Genomic DNA, 16,756 nt, shown 5'->3' on the forward strand with positions numbered 1-16,756 from the left:
ATAAATTTACTCTTGCTAATTTCGTGTTAATAGAGGCTATTGCAGTTAACCATATATTTAACCTGTTTTTGCCATTACATTATCCTTATGAGTCCTGAATGTTTTGTTGTTAGTTTGAGCATTAAACTTTAACTTGTAATTTTACCTAACTCTTTTGTTTTGAACCTGGACCTTTACGGGACAGTAGTGATTTTTAGTATTCTCACTTAAAGTGTACATTATCTTTCGCTGTTCCGTAACATAAATTTGGCGACCTCTTACCAGGATATTCAGGATATTATCGTAAGGATATTGTTTGATATTTTGAGACTGTGATTTATTCATGATGTCTACTATTTCTACACTTGATGAAGCCAAAGATTTTTTGTCAAATGTGCAAACAGTGTGTGATGTAGAAAACAGAACAAAGAATGAACTTAAGCTTGTTGCTCAACAATTGGGAATTGCTGTTCGCTCTCATCATTCTAAAGATCAAATTGTTGACATGATTAATGAAAGCTTGTTTAATGTAACTCCTCCAAATGAGCAAACGCAGATTGAATTAGCTAAGTTACAGCTAGCCCTGCAGGAGTCTCGTGCTAAGGAGGCGGAGGCTCGTATTCAGGAGGCACAGATACACGCACAAGTTGAACTTGCCAGGATTCAGGCAGACCATGAGTATCGCATGAAACAAGGTAGAACTGGATCATCTAGCTCTGATGATTTTGATGTGGCTAAAAATGTTAAACTTGTCCCTCCTTTTAATGAATCTGATTTAACAAAGTATTTTCAGTTGTTTGAGAGGGTAGCTACAGGTTTTAATTGGCCCAAAAAGTATTGGCCAGTACTCCTTCAAACTGTTCTCACCGGTAAAGCTCAAGTAACTTATGCATCTTTGCCTCAGGATCAATCTGATAATTATGATGTAGTTAAGAGCTTGATTCTTAAGGCCTATGAGCTTGTTCCTGAAGCCTATAGAGTAAAATTTAGGACAACTTACAAGCAAGATAAGCAATCCCATGTTGAGTATGCAAAAATCAAAGAAGATCTGTTAAAGCAGTGGTTAAATTCTAAGAATGTGGATTTTGATTTTGGTAAATTTAAGCAGATGATTTTGCTGGAGGACTTCAAATGGTGTATTTATAAAGATGCAAGCCTATATCTTGATGAGAAAAGAATAGATAATTTGTCTGATGCTGCAGTTTTAGCTGATATGTTCTCACTCACAAGAGATATTTTAAAGAAAAAGGGAAAGCTGAGAGTAAGTACGTTGCCTCTACTCAGAGTACAGGTAACAGGAAAGAGAATAAAGATGATGTTTCTCAGGAAGTAAATACCAGCTCCACCTCTAGATTTCAGAAAAGTAAATGTACTTATTGTAGTAAGCTTGGTCATACTACGGAGAAATGTTTCAGGAGACAGCGTGATGTGAACAAAAAGGAGTCTTTAAATATTCAGTCAATTGGTCTAGTGTCCACTCTTGAGAGTTCCCAGAATTCTTTAACTGAGTTAACTGAACCTGCTTTGAGGGGTAACTTAAATTCTCATGATGGAGCTCCTCTTTTGAGCAGTAACGTGGGTGACACTCTCAAGAGTTCATGTGCTAATTTCCTGTCTGATGGTTTTGTCAGTCCTCTGGACAGTAATGACAGGAAATCAGTTAAAATATATCGTGATACAGGTGCTTGCCAATCCCTTATGCTGACCAGTGTTCTAGGCTCTAATGTTAATTCCTCTGATGAAACTGTAATCTTACAAGGTGTAGGGAATAATTACTTCTCTGTCCCTCTGTGCAGAGTGAATTTAGAGTCTGGTTTTGCTAATGGTTCCGTTATGGTTGGGTTGGTTGCGACACTCCCAATGTCAGGTGTAACTTTCTTACTTGGAAATGATATTGGTGGAAGTCAAGTGTGTCCAGCTCCTCAGTTGTCTAGTGAGCCAGTGGCTGCGTCCCAGGATTGTGATGTCCCTGATGTGTTCCCTGCATGTGCTGTCACTAGGGCTAAGTCTAAAGTTACTGGTGATTTAGAGGATAATGATGATGATGATGTTATCCTAGCTGACACTTTTCTTGCTAATTTGGACCACTCACCAGATGAGGCAGTACCCCGTAGTGTTGATAATTTGTCTCGTCAAGAGTTGCTTGAGTTGCAGGTTGCTGACCCTGAGTTGAAAGGTCTAGCTAACTCTGCTTGCAGTGAGGAAGAGTCAGCCGGTGCTTCTACTTGTTATTATATAAAGTCAGGAGTGCTTATGAGGAAGTGGAGACCCCCAACAGCATCAGCCGACTGTGAATGGGAGGTTGTACAAGTTGTCATCCCTCGTGTTTGTAGGCAGGATATCATTAGAGTGGCTCATGATTCCAGTTTGGCAGGACACCTTGGAGTAAGGAAGACTGTGGCATGCATTTTGAAACACTTCTACTGGCCAGGTATCTTCAGGGGTGTTTCCTGGTATTGTAAGTCTTGTCACACCTGTCGAGTTGTGGGGAAGTGTAATCAGACTGAAAAGGTTGCACCTCTAGTTCCCATTCCTCCTTTTGAGGCGCCTTTCACCCGTGTGTTGGTGGATATTGTGGGCCCTCTTCCTAAGACTTCTTCAGGATTTTCTTATGTGTTGACCCTGATTGATATGGCTACTCGTTATCCTGAAGCCATTCCACTTAGAAATATCTCAGCAAAGAATGTGGTTAAGGAAATGCTGGGGTTCTTCACAAAGTTTGGTCTGCCCAAGGAGGTACAGTCGGACCGGGGAAGTAATTTCATGTCAAATGTTTTCAAGCAGTCTCTGAAAGAGTTGGGCATCACCCAGATCACGTCTTCAGCTTACCATCCCCAGACCCAAGGAGCGTTGGAGAAATATCATCAAACACTCAAATCGATGCTCAAGAAATACTGTTTGGAACATCAGAAAGACTGGGATAAAGGTCTTCCATTCGTTGTGTTTGATGTAAGAGAATCTCCAAATGAATCACTGGGCTTCTCACCTTTTGAACTACTGTTTGGCCATGAAGTAAGAGGACCCCTTAAGCTACTCAAGGAATGCTGGCTCTCGGAGGAAGATGACGTCAACCTGCTGGAGTATGTGATGAAGTTCAAAGAACGGCTGTCCACTGCTTTACAGCTGGCGAGAGGGAATTTAGGAGCTGCTCAGAAGATGAAGACTTGGTATGATAAGAAGTCCAGGTTACGCCACTTTCAGCCAGGAGATCAGGTTTTGATTCTGCTACCAGTACATGGGCAACCTCTTCAAGCCAAGTTTAGTGGTCCTTATTTCGTGGAGAAGAAACTCAGTGATGTCAACTATGTCATCACCACACCAGATCGTAGAAAGAACAAGCAACTTTGTCACATCAACATGCTAAATTTATATCACAGGCGGGACGAAAATAATCCAGTCTGCACTGTAGCTGTTCCACCCGAGTCTGCAAGTGAAGCTCTCCCATGCAGTATGAGCCTGAGTGATAGTTTGGGGAAGAATCCTGATATCATGAATGATCTCCAGACCAAGCTTTCTCATCTACCTCCCGAGGAAAGGCAGGAGTTTTCGGCATTACTGCAGGAGTACCCGCAAGTGTTCCGTGCCACTCCAGGAAGAACCACTGTGTTGATGCATGATGTCGATGTTGGAGACGCAAAGCCAATTAAATTGCCTCCTTACCGTGTGAACCCAGTGAAAGTTCCTCTCATCCAGAAGGAGCTTGGCTACCTGTTGGACCACAAGATGATTGAGCCCTGTCAGAGCGAGTGGAGTTCTCCTGTCACTCTAGTCCCTAAGCCAGGTGGGTCACAGCGGCTTTGCATTGACTACAGACGTGTTAATCAGATAACTAAAACAGACACTTACCCTCTCCCTCGTGTGGAAGATTGCATAGACAAGATCGGAAAGGCTAGGTACATAAGTAAGTTTGATTTGTTAAAGGGATACTGGCAAGTACCTATGACTGAACGTGCTAGGGAGATCTCATGTTTTGTAACACTAGGAAAGACTTTTGCATGTTCGGTAATGCCATATGGTATGAAGACTGCACCAGCCACATTTCAGAAGCTCATGAATGTTGTAACAGAGGGTTTGGCAGGGTGTGTTGTTTATATTGATGATGTATTAATCTTCAGTGACAACTGGAAAGATCACCTATGCCATGTCAGTAAATTTCTTGAGCGTTTGGTTCATGCTAATCTTGTAGCTAATTTATCAAAGTGTGAGTTTGGTCAAGCTAAAGTTCAGTACCTTGGGTACGTAATTGGTGATGGACATGTTGCACCACCAGCAGCTAAGGTTCAGGTTATAAGTGATCTTCCCAGACCTAAAACTAGGAAAGAGCTACAAAGATTTTTGGGAATGGTAGGTTATTACAGATTTGTTCTTAACTTTTCAATTCTTGTATCACCACTTACAGACCTACTGAAAAAGGGAGTTGAATTTGTCTGGACCGATAACTGTGAATCCTCTTTCAATAAACTTAAAGCTATCCTATTAAGTCAGCCAGTGCTCGCTACTCCAAATTTTGCTAAGCCTTTTAAGATGTCTGTTGATGCAAGTGATACAGGAGCTGGGGCTGTTTTGCTGCAAGAGGATGATCAGGGTATTGAACACCCTGTATCTTATTACAGTAAGAAGTTCACTCCACCTCAAAAGAACTACTCAACTATTGAGAAAGAGCTTTTGGCCTTGATTTTGGGTTTACAGCATTTTTCATTTTATTTGTGTTCTGGTTTTGACCCCATAGTCATTTATACCGATCATAACCCACTGAAATTCCTTAGTAAGTTTAAAGGTAAAAATCAGAGATTGACAAGATGGAGTCTACTTCTTCAGGAGTATTCATTAGACATACAACATGTCAAGGGGAAAGAAAATGTTATTGCAGATTGCTTATCTAGACTTTAGACAGATTGTTTTAGAGTAATAAGAAATTTCCTTTGTAAATTACTTTTTCTTTGTGGGGAGGTGTTACATAGCCTATGATTTCATCATCCTTTGTGTAATTCTAACGTACAGTGTGCTACCTGTTTGATCACGAGCGTGTTCTGCCTCAGTCCCCCCCTTCTACCGTTATAGTAAAGTCGTCCTTTCTGTTGTTCAGAGCGGGATTGTCAACTCTTTGTCCCCATGGCTTCATTTGCGCGTCCTTCTTACAAGTTGTATCAAGCTCTGCTGGCCCCTATATAATGAGCTCAGTCTCTGCATCATTGCCACTTAGATCTGCTCCTCATTTTGTTCACATCTCTGTCCTCCCCTGTACAGTTATTGTTGTGAGTGCTCAGGAAGTCTCCAACCATCTAGCAGCTGTGTAATTTGAGTATAACTGTTATTGCATTTTTTTTCTTGTACTGTGTAGCGTAGGGTTGATTCTTAGGCCTAGTGAGGTTTTTGTAATTTATGTAGGATTCATTTTGTCAGCCAGTTTTAATAATATTTTGTATCTGTAATAATTTATCTTACATTAACTGAGCATTACCCAGTGTATTTTCATTTTATCAGGGCTGACTTAGATAAATTTACTCTTGCTAATTTCGTGTTAATAGAGGCTATTGCAGTTAACCATATATTTAACCTGTTTTTGCCATTACATTATCCTTATGAGTCCTGAATGTTTTGTTGTTAGTTTGAGCATTAAACTTTAACTTGTAATTTTACCTAACTCTTTTGTTTTGAACCTGGAACTTTACGGGACAGTAGTGATTTTTAGTATTCTCACTTAAAGTGTACATTATCTTTCGCTGTTCCGTAACAATGTGTATCAGTATGTGCATGAACCTGTGTGTGTGTGCATCATTGTGTGCGTGTATCAGTGCGTGTGTGTATCAGTGCCTGTGTATCTGTGTGCGTATATGTGTGCGTGCGTGCTCTGATCAGTGCTTGGATCTGTTTGCGTGAATGAATACGTCCGTGCATTAGTGTGTGCCTGCTGCGTGTGCGCGTGTTTAGGGCGTACATGCCGCAGCGTGTGCGTGCATCGGTGTTTGCGTGCATCAGTGTGTACGTGCTAAGTGTGTACGTAGTCAAATTGTGCGTGTTCAGTGTGTACATGTTCAGTGTGTACGTGTTCAGTGTGTACGTGTTTATTGTGTGCTTGTTTATTGTGTGCATATTCAGTGTATGGTCGTGTGTGCGCGTGTGTGTGTTTATTGTGTGCGTGTTTACTGTGTGCGTGTTCAGTGCGCGCGTATTCAGTGTGCGTATTCAATGTGTGCGTGATAGTGTGCGTTCTCAGTGTGTGCGTACTTATGTGCGTGCACTGTGTGTGTACTTACTGTGTGCGTATACCAGTGTGTAACTCAAACTGTCTGCATGTTTTTAAGAGTGAAGGTATGAAAAAATTTAATGATAATGATGATGATGATGATGATGATGACTGAGGTGTCTGGCAGTAGATAGTAGCAGTAGATAGATGATGATGATGATGATAATGATGATGATGATTTTTCTAGTTCATTTTAATCCGGAAACTTTTATGTTATCAAGGAGGATTCTGTACTCTACTCCTTTCACCTTAACTTGGCCCAAATTTTCGTCCATTTGCAGCTTTTCACGTGTCTCAGTTCCGTCTTTGAAACAGCACTTTTTCGTGACTAGCATAATATTCTATTGTTACAACTCAACATTCGAGATAAAGAGATTGCAATTTAGGCCAAGTTAGAGTAAAATGAGTATAGTGAAGGGGATGGGATGGAGGGATGGAGTAGAGAGGTATACGAGAGACGCGGGTGTACGCTGGAGGAGGGCAGCGAAATGGCAGTGTACAGGGCGACATGGAGGCGATTTTGTTTGTGGCCACCCCTTACGGGTTTAAGGCGTCTGGCTATAGATAACTAACTAGACAATTAGGGCTATAGATATAGGTGACGATACACAACTATTAAAATTACATCCATTTCCCTTATTTTCTACAATTTCTTTGGCCTACAACGCTTCCTGGCTGACCGTAAGATATCCCCGTGTCCTAATTTAGTCACCTTAATGGCAAAAACAGCATAACCCAACACTTGCAGCAAGAAGAGAAGCCTACACACCATCACTACGCCCTAACCAGCAAAACGACGTCTATTGCCCTCATCTGTTGAATCTATTTGACCTATGACACTTCCTGGTTGGCAGCAGGATACCTCTGTGTCCTATCTGAATCATCTTAATGGCAAAAACAACGAAATTTAACCCCAAAACAGTAATATTTAACACTTACATCAGGAGACGGAGCCGACCCAGTCTCACCCTCTTATCGTCCGAGTACCACTGACTGACCAATGGAATGCCATGCTTGTCCAGCCCAGAAACTCGTGTGAAACTTTACCCAACTGCTCTTACAACCACTAGAGGGCACGGAGGCCCTCTCATCTTCAGGGTACCTCTAGTATTTTATTCTAGCTAATACAAGAGGCTATTATGCACCTGTGAGCTATTTATAAGTGTCTGAGAGCGTTCATGCTGTAAATATTAACCCTCCAATGATCGTGACACCTCTAGTACTTTTTTTTATTAGACTCCAGACAATTTTATTCAGCTGGGAATGGGTCTTAGGAGCCTGAGTGCATAAGAGAAAACCATCGTAAAGGAAGCATCAGGGACCGTAGCATATAAAGTCAGAAATTATTCTTAGATGTGTACCGTATTCTGTTCACTTTCACTTTGCCTAATATTGCCATCTCCTTACCTTTGCTGAGCTGTAACGATACATTAACACTAGAATATAGAACAATACTCTTTTTTCCCTAAATGGACCTAAAATTACCATCTCTCCATCTTGAATGCTGAGTTTTACCAATAGATTAACACCAAAATATGATGTTAGTCACGAAGAAGTGCTATGTAAAGGGTGTAGTGACATACCATTGTCATTTCCTGACACTGGGCTACGTGAAATGAGTAAAATGACCTACACAAGGATGGAAATCTGGCCCGTGTTAGAGGAAGACCGGTATAGTCACGAAAAGGTGTTATGGAATGGATATAGAACTTCACTTTAACTTGGCCTAAAATTGCCATCTCTCCATCTTGAATGCTGAGCTGTAACAAGAGCCTGACATTAGAATATGATACTAGTCACGAAAAAGTGATGTTGAGGATATGTAGAGCCGTGTTATCGTCCTCTTCAGCCTCTAATCAGCTTTGGGAAAGAAGCAGCAAAATCAAGATCTCAGCCATGTTAAGTCTGATAAGCTATACATACAGCTTAATGGAACGATCTGATAAAAATTACAGCTATAAACTCATTCTACAACTCCCTAGCACCTCTTCCTTAGCTATTTATTTTGCTTATTACACCTTACACTACTACTGGACTGTAAAAATGATTCAAACTTTGCCATACTCGGCATAAAAGAACGCACAAAACGATATTAACTAGCTTTATCCAAAAATATATCGTTAACCCCTTAACCGTGGGGCGTCACTTTCGTGACGCTTGGGAGCAAGGGATCATACCGCGGTGCGTCGCTTTTGTGATTCTGTGTTTATTTTGAATTCACCCGGGCTTCCAAGTGGGGGTTTGTATCATCTATAAGTACTGCCAATGTCCAACACTAGTCAGCACTCCTAATCTCATCTGTACTCCCATCCATTGTAGACTATTTAGCCATTTCTCCCCGTTCTTGACTCCCCTCCCTACCCCCCCCTCCATTACCCTATCCTCTCGCCTGCCCGGCCGTGCTACGCTAAGTAAATCTTCCCTGGAATTTTTCACTGATTTCATCCATTGAAATAAGCCCTATGCCCTATTCTTATACCAAATAATATATACAAGAAAGAAATAAGGTAAGTGAGAGTGCCATACACCTGGAATTGGCTAATTATCACCTGACAACACCTCACGTGCACTCGTTCGCTAATTTTCGCTGTTTTTTTCCCCTTGAAATATGCCGTATAATCTATTTTCGTAATAAATATACACGTAAGGAGGGAAGGGAGAAGCCTAAGTGATATTTACATTCACCTGGAACTACCTAATTTATAATGTATTGTCTAGATTTCCTGCCAATCATTTCAGTGCTATACATAGCTGTTTCAAGAGCTAACATTGGTAGCACTGAATATCCCCTAAATAGGCCTCTACCCCGGCCCTCCCTTATCAGTTTACTCTCATCTTCCGAAGTGGAGGTACGACTGTTTATTCTTGCTGACTTCAGGGACTTTTTCACCTCCATGCAAAGGGCCCTGTGACCTTTACCCCCTACTAAACCTCGTGTGGAAAGAGGTAAAGGGCTGACAATTGATAAAAGAGTGACTACGATCTTTCTATTGAGTAAAACAGTGCAAGTGGAATTGTAAATGTGTAAATAATGTGTAAACAGCAAGTGAAAGTAATGAATGTAAATATACGTGAACAATGGAAAATAGTTTTATGGGTTACTTCAAGTGACAGTGTAAATAAAATAGAAATGTAAATAACGTAAATAAAATAGAGAACGTAAATAGAAATGTAAATGAGTAGTATTATAAGAATACGAGTATATACCCTAGGAGTAATGAAAGTGAATGTTTTACTCTAGCATGTCTGAATACTATGAGTTATGAGAGTGAAGATGAAAGAGACATTCACTCTCAATGCTAGTATACAGGACGAGAAAGTGAATGCTACGTATTTTACTGAAAGAAATTGAATCCCTACAGTGAAAATAAACTAATACTACTGAAGGAAACTTATGGATAAAGACTGTAGATATATATAAGTGTTATATAGTAATAGAAATATAAAGTGTTAGGGGTTTTATGAATAATACAGTAAATGACAGAGTACCAAGAGAGAACTAGCGCAAGTGCGACGGTCAGACGCGCTCGTAATTTTCATTGCTTTCACAGTGGGTTTTTTTTTGGAGTATGGATCCCAAACTACTAGAAAATCATAGAGTAGTGTTTATAGTGTTAATATCTGGCTGTGGTAATCATATTACGGGTTGTTGGGAAGTGTAAAGTGGAGACTTCGTTACCCAACTTCAGAGGTCTCCACAAGTCCTACGGTAACTGAAGAAGGCTCAACAAACATTCCAGGAGAAAGCTGAAGGTATGTGCCATAAGCATATATAATTTTAATATTCTAGGACTAATAACTGATTTTTGGCAAATATTTTTTGAGAGTCTGTCGGAGCCCAAATAACCCCGCGGCACACGCAAAACATCGGTAAACATGCCCGCGGTGTAGGGGTTAAGGAAGTCTTTCTGTGCGTGTGTGTGTGTATGTGGTGTGTGTGTGTGTGTGTGTGTGTTTGTGCGTATGTATATGTGTGTGTGTGTGTGTGTGTGTGTGTGTGTGTGTGTGTGCGGGGGCCACTGTGTTACCATGGCAACCTCCCCACACCACCACAGTTACAAACACATATTTCCCCACCACCAACATCGGTTAGAGAGTATTGAGTGTGTGTGTGGGGGGGTGGGGGGTGAGTTTGGGTCGATGTGTGTGTGGGGGGGGGGAGATGGCGGGAGTATGGTTTCGTGTGGTTGCAGTGTGTGTGTGTGTGTGTGTGTGTGTGTGTGTGTGTATGTATGTTCTTACCTAACTGTTCTTACCTAATTGTATCTTTACAGGAATGAGTCAAGCTCGTACTGTCCCGTGTCTTAAACCATATTTATCGTACATATCCTTAAATTTGTGAATTGTTTTGGCACACACTATTTCATTCGGTAGTGCATTCCATTGATCAATTGCTCTGTTTGGGAAACTGAATTTCCTTACGTCTTTATCACCTCTCTTTTTATGCAGTTTTTTGCAGTGTCCTTTTGCTGATGCTTCTCCATATGTTAAGTAATCATTTATGTCTACTTTCTCCTTCCATGATATGCACTTCTATAGCATTATCATGTCACCTCTTTTCCTTCTCTCCTGTAGTGTTGGTAGATTCAGTTTATTTAGTCTTTCTTAGTAGCTTAGGTCCCTTAAGCTTGGTATCCATCTTGTAGCGGCCCTTTGAACTTTTTCAATCTTGTCTATGTGCTTTTTGAGATGAGGACTCCAGACTACTGATGCATATTCCAAGGCTGGTCTAATGAATGATGTTATTATCCTTCTTAGCATGTCTTCATTTATGTATGTGAATGCTATTCTCATATTTGCAAGCAGTGTATACATGTTCCGTACCTTCTCGCTGATGTGGTCAGCCGGAGATGGTCTGTTATTGATAATCACACCTAGGTCTTTCTCTCTTTCTGATGTGTATAGGGTTTTATTTCCTAACTTATAATCCCAATCAGGTCTCTTTCCACTTTTACCAAACTTGATTACATGACACTTGTCCACATTGAATTCCATTTGCCATGTACTACTCCATTCATGAAGTTTATTTAATTCTTCTTGTAGCTCTTTACAAGAGTCTGTGTTAGTAATTCTCCTTTGTATTTTTGCATCATCTGCAAACATATTCAGATAGCTCTCATTTCCAGTGTTACTGTTTATATCATTTATATACATTAAAAACATGATTGGTGCCAGCACTGAATCCTGTGGTACTCCACTAGTCACTTCTTTCCATGATGAGTAGTTTCCTCTTAGTACTGTTCTCATTTCTCTTTTTATGAGAAAGTCTTGCATCCAACAAAACAGTTTGCCTCGAATTCCTCCTTGATGGTACAGTTTCCATAAAAGTCTTTGGTGTGGTACTGTGTCAAAAGCTTTCTTGAAATCTAAATAGATACTGTCCACCCATCCTTCCCTTTCCTGTATTGTGTTTGTTACTCTGTCATAGTAGCTCAACAGATTAGTAACACATGATTTTCTTTTTCTGAAACCAAACTGTCTTTCTGTTATCATACTGTGTTCTTCTAGATGATTTACCCAAGCTTTTCTTATAAGCTTTTCTAATACCTTGCTTACAACACTGGTCAGTGATACTGGTCGGTAGTTGAGTGGATTTTGTCTATTCCCTTTCTTGAATAAGGGGACAATATTTGCTTTTTTCCAAATATCAGGTAGTTTCCCTTGACTCAAGGATTTCTTGAAAATTAAAAATAATGGTTTACTTAACTCCTTTGCACATTCTCGTAGTACCCAACATGAAATTTCATCAGGACCACTTGCTTTTCCTCCGTCTAATCTACTTAACTCCTCCTGTATTACTTTTTCTGCTATTTGTATATCTGGTAGTATGTGTGGACATGCATGTTCCACATAGTCCCTCTCAAAATTTTTTTCTTCTGTAAAAACTAGTTGGAAATTCTTATTTAGTGCTTCACAAATATCTTTCTCTTGTGTATAAGTGATTCCCTCGTCCGTAATGGATTGTATTACATCTTTTACTTTGGTTTTGCTTCTGATATAGCTTTAAAACAGCTTTGGTTGATCACTACTTTTATTTATTATATCCTCCTCAAACTGTTTTTGGGCTTCCCTCCTTATTCTTGTGTAATCGTTTCTTGCCTGTTTGTAATTATTATACGCCCTTTCACTATTATGTCTTCTGTATCTATTCCACAACAAATTTCTTCTTTCTTTTGATTTTTTACATTCTGTATTGAACCATTTCTGTATTTTCTTATCTGCTTCTTTGTGCTGTGGGATGTACTTCTGGACTCCTATTTCATAAAATTCACAGAATTTTTTATATACAGCATTTAAATCTTGTCCTCTAAGCTCATTTTCCCAATTAACTTCTAAGAAATGTTTCTTTAGGTCTTGATAATTTCCCTTTTTATAGTTTAGGCTCTTTTTGTAACTGTCATTGCTGTTTACTATGTCATATGCTATCCTGACATTATAATTTAGTACTGCATGATCGCTTTTGCCGAGTGGAGGGTGATATATTAAACTGTCAATATCATTTTCTTGCCTAGTAAATATTAGATCTAGCACTGAAGGTACATCAAGTCCTCTTTTTCTTGTGGTTTCCCTCACATGTTGCGTTAGGAAGAACTCTTGTACGAGATCCAGGAGCTTTTGGTCCCAACAGCTTTCTTGGCTAATTATATCTAGTGTATTCCAATTTATATTTGTATTGAAATCCCCAGTTAGTATAATTCTTTCTGATTTCTCTTCCATTTTATATAGTAATGATCTTAAACTCTGAATTGTCCTCTCTGCCAGGTCCTCATATTCATCTCTTTCCCATGTGTTTGATCTGGGTGGCATGTACAAATTGGCTACAATTACTTTACCTTCAGATGTGTTGATCTCTACTGCAATCAGTTCTACTTGTGATGGTATATCTAGTTTTATTTCATTGACTTTTAGATTTTTCTTAGTTAATATTATAATTCCTCCTCCTTTTTTTAAATTTCTGTCTCTTCTCCATATATTGTATTCCTCTAAGTTTAGTATGTCATTGGATATCCTTGGTGTTAATTTTGTTTCAGTTAGGCATATTATTTGTGGTTCATTTTCTCTGACATAATCATTCATCTCTAGGAATTTAGATACCATTCCATCCACATTTGAGTACATCAACTTTATCATCTTGTTTATATACTTGTCATGACATGGTTCTACTACCTTCCTCCTTTTTATTTAATCCTGTTTGTGTACCACTTTCGTACCTGCAATCCTATTACTTTGTAAAAAAAAATGTCTTCTTCTCCTCTTCTGATCTTCCCTCATTTTTTGTTTTTGCTTCCTCCCTTTTCTCTTTCAGTAATTCCAGTCCCTCTTGTGTTAGGCATCTTTTTATCCATACTTTTTTGAACTCCTCTTTTTCCATAAGATTCTTTGCATTTTTTAGTATCTCTTCCACAGTGTTTACACTCTGTGTGTGTGTGTGTGTGTGTGTGTGTGTGTGTGTGTGTGTGTGTCACCTAGCCCAGTCTAACTATATATAACCTCACATAATCTCACGTAACCTCCCCATACCTAACCTAAATTATCTCAACCCAACCTGACCACCAAACCTAATCAAACACAGCCTAACCCTATTTAAAGCGACCTAATCTCACCCAGTCTCATTTAACCTGACCATACCTAACCTAGCACGACCCAGCCAACCCTAAAATGACCTAATCCAACCGAATCTAATCCAGTCTAACCTAGCCTAGTACAACCCAACCAAAACATATCTAAACCGACCTATTCTAACCCAGTCTAACCTAATCTGTCTATACCTAATCTACCTGAACACAACCCAACCAAAAATGACCCAGTTCAACCAAACCCTGCCTAAAGTGACCTAACCTAGGTTGATATTGAATATTCATTCTTTAAGACTTCCATGCCCGTGAAAGTCACACTCAAAGTTTCGCCTGTTCTGTTTATAAGTTGGTTTGTGTGTGTGTGTGTGTGTGTGTGTGTGTGTGTGTGTGTGTGTGTGTGTGTGTGTGTGCGGGGCCAGTGTGTTACTATGGCAACCTCCCCACACCACCACAGTTACATACACACATTTCCCTACCACCAACTTCCGTTAGAGAGTATTGTATGCGTGTGTGTGTATGTATGTATGTATGTGTGTGTGTGTGTGTGTGTGTGTGTGTGTGTGTGTGTGTGTGTTAGCTCACTATTCGTCAAAGGACCTTGGTTATACATAAGAAGACATGCTATTAAAGCTGCGGCACAAATATAATGTGCTATGAAGTCAACTTCACTCAAAAGAACGCCACGCTTATTCTCCCCTTTCCTGTCTCCTTGCCTTGCTTCTGTCTGTCTTCTGTCTGTGCGTCTTTCTTTCTGCCTGTCTCGCTATTGCAAACCACAAACAACTTTCAACTGTCCACAACGTCCTAGAATATCCTAATATCCTGCATTATACTTTTTTTTTCAGGGTAACTTGACCTAGATTTTCGTCCTTTTGCCGCTTACTTCACATGGGTCATTGGCAGAAAAGGGCAGCGCTACGGCTCCCCTTCAATAGAACTTTTTTGTGACTTACATGTTCTAGTATTAATCTATTGCTACAACTCAGTATTCAAGTTCGAGAGTTGGAAATTTTAGGCCAAGTTAGAGTAAAATGGGTACAGAATTAATAAAGTCAAACAGCATACCTTTTGTGGGTGCAGTGGGAACAAGGCTAGGGATCGCAGGCAGGAGGACAATGGCAGGAAAATCCAGCAAAATCTGCCCACCAGCTTATGAACTGACGCCAAAAACATTCGCGCCTCATAATCGGTTCAAACGCCCGTCCACTTTATCAATAAACACCTGTGGTTCTGAAGTGTAGTAACAGAAAATAAAATAATCGTGTAGACGTGATGTACTGATGCACTCTCTCCACGGAGTCTACCTCTGACCTACCGGTACTGTTTATTGCTTGTTCATCACAGTGCTTCGAAATTGATGGACCTCTCACTCAGACATGACGGCTGACTGAACCTTTATCCCTGTCTTGTAGTCCTGACCTCTTACTGAATGCTATAAAAAAAACGAATTACTTCATCCTAACCTACTTCAAAGTCTAATGACAGATGATCTGCTCGCTTGACTTCCCCGCGCACCTTTTGTGACGCCACAGACTAAGTGGGGGTGGCCTTTCTGTTCAGAGAAAAACAGTAAAATAGATGGGTAACTGCGAAAATTAGTCAGTGTCCGCTGACCCTTCCTGCTCGGCTTCCAACGACAACGTTCCCAAGATTGTAAGGGCTTGTACGGAACGGCAAATTCAAAATCTAAATAAAGAAAATCTGGTGACTTTTTTCCATAATTTTGCTAAGAAATAGGAGGGCAGAGAAAGGCAGACAGACTGGCAGACAGGCAGGCAGGCAGGCAGACAGATAGACTCATGTATAAACCGGGCCAAATACAGTACATAACTTCCTCTCGCTTTCGAGGTCAGTTGTACTAGCATCCCATTTAGCAAGAGATTTTCTCGCCTTTCAAAGTACCCATTTTGTCTGCATCCATATTCGTACCAGATCATGTTAATCAGGAATGATGGGCGTATTTGGGGATAAATAAAGCTTTAGTGTCATTTTGTATATGAGAGAAAAAGGCAGCGAAAATATCGATAGTATCCCCCAACAAACTGACACCGCAACCTTCACCCGTTCGCCTCTGCCTGGGTTTTTACTTTAACCATTCTTTTCCCCAAATGGAGAATTGTGGCAGACTCCTGTATTCCATAAGTAGCATGTTATTCGTTCTACGTACAGATTATTACGCGAAAATCTTGTTCGTCATTGGCCGCGAGATTTTAGGTAAAGAGATTTTGAAGTGATGTAGGGGCTGGGAACCCCCTGTATCTTGACTGCTTTTGGGCTGGGAGTTTACTGTTAGTCAGGGATGGATCCAGGGGGGGGGGATGGGGGGATGCATCCCCCCCACCGGCCATGCATCATTGAATAAAGAGGCAATTTCAACATTGAAATATCAGTATGTCGCGTCAAGTCTTTGGTTGAATCAGCGAATCAGACCCCCCCACCGAAAATTCCTGGATCCACCCCTGCTGTTAGTAGTAGTAGTAACAGTAGTGGTAATAGTAGTAGTAGTAGTAGTAGTAGCAGCAGTAGCTTGAGAGATCAGCATTCCAGATTTCATTAACGAATATTATGGAACCTTCAGGCTAGAAATGTCCAGTAGAGTTACGACACCTGAGCAGTGTCTGACTTAATCAATTCCTATTAATGCAATAGACGACATTTTGAGCATTATTTCAGTTCTTGAAGTCTATGCACTTCAAAGCTTTCTCATTTTCCAACCAGATTTTCATATAGTAGTTTGTCTTAAGGGTACTACTGAGCCTCCATGACTAACACAGATAGTGGAGTACCAACATATCCAGTACTCCAGTGCTAGGGAGGCCATGTGGGCTGCTTTTGGTCATGCCTGAGTTCACGGGTTTTCCTTTGGTTTGTCCTTAAATTCTGGTGGCATTATTTAACTCATTATATACTCAAAGCATTTTCACAGAATGCTTACCTAATTATACTTGTTATT

This window comes from Coenobita brevimanus, chromosome 112, assembly GCF_032717465.1.
Source record: "Coenobita brevimanus isolate Jiangsu-jjx chromosome 112, ASM3271746v2, whole genome shotgun sequence".
Lineage (NCBI taxonomy): Eukaryota > Metazoa > Arthropoda > Malacostraca > Decapoda > Coenobitidae > Coenobita > Coenobita brevimanus.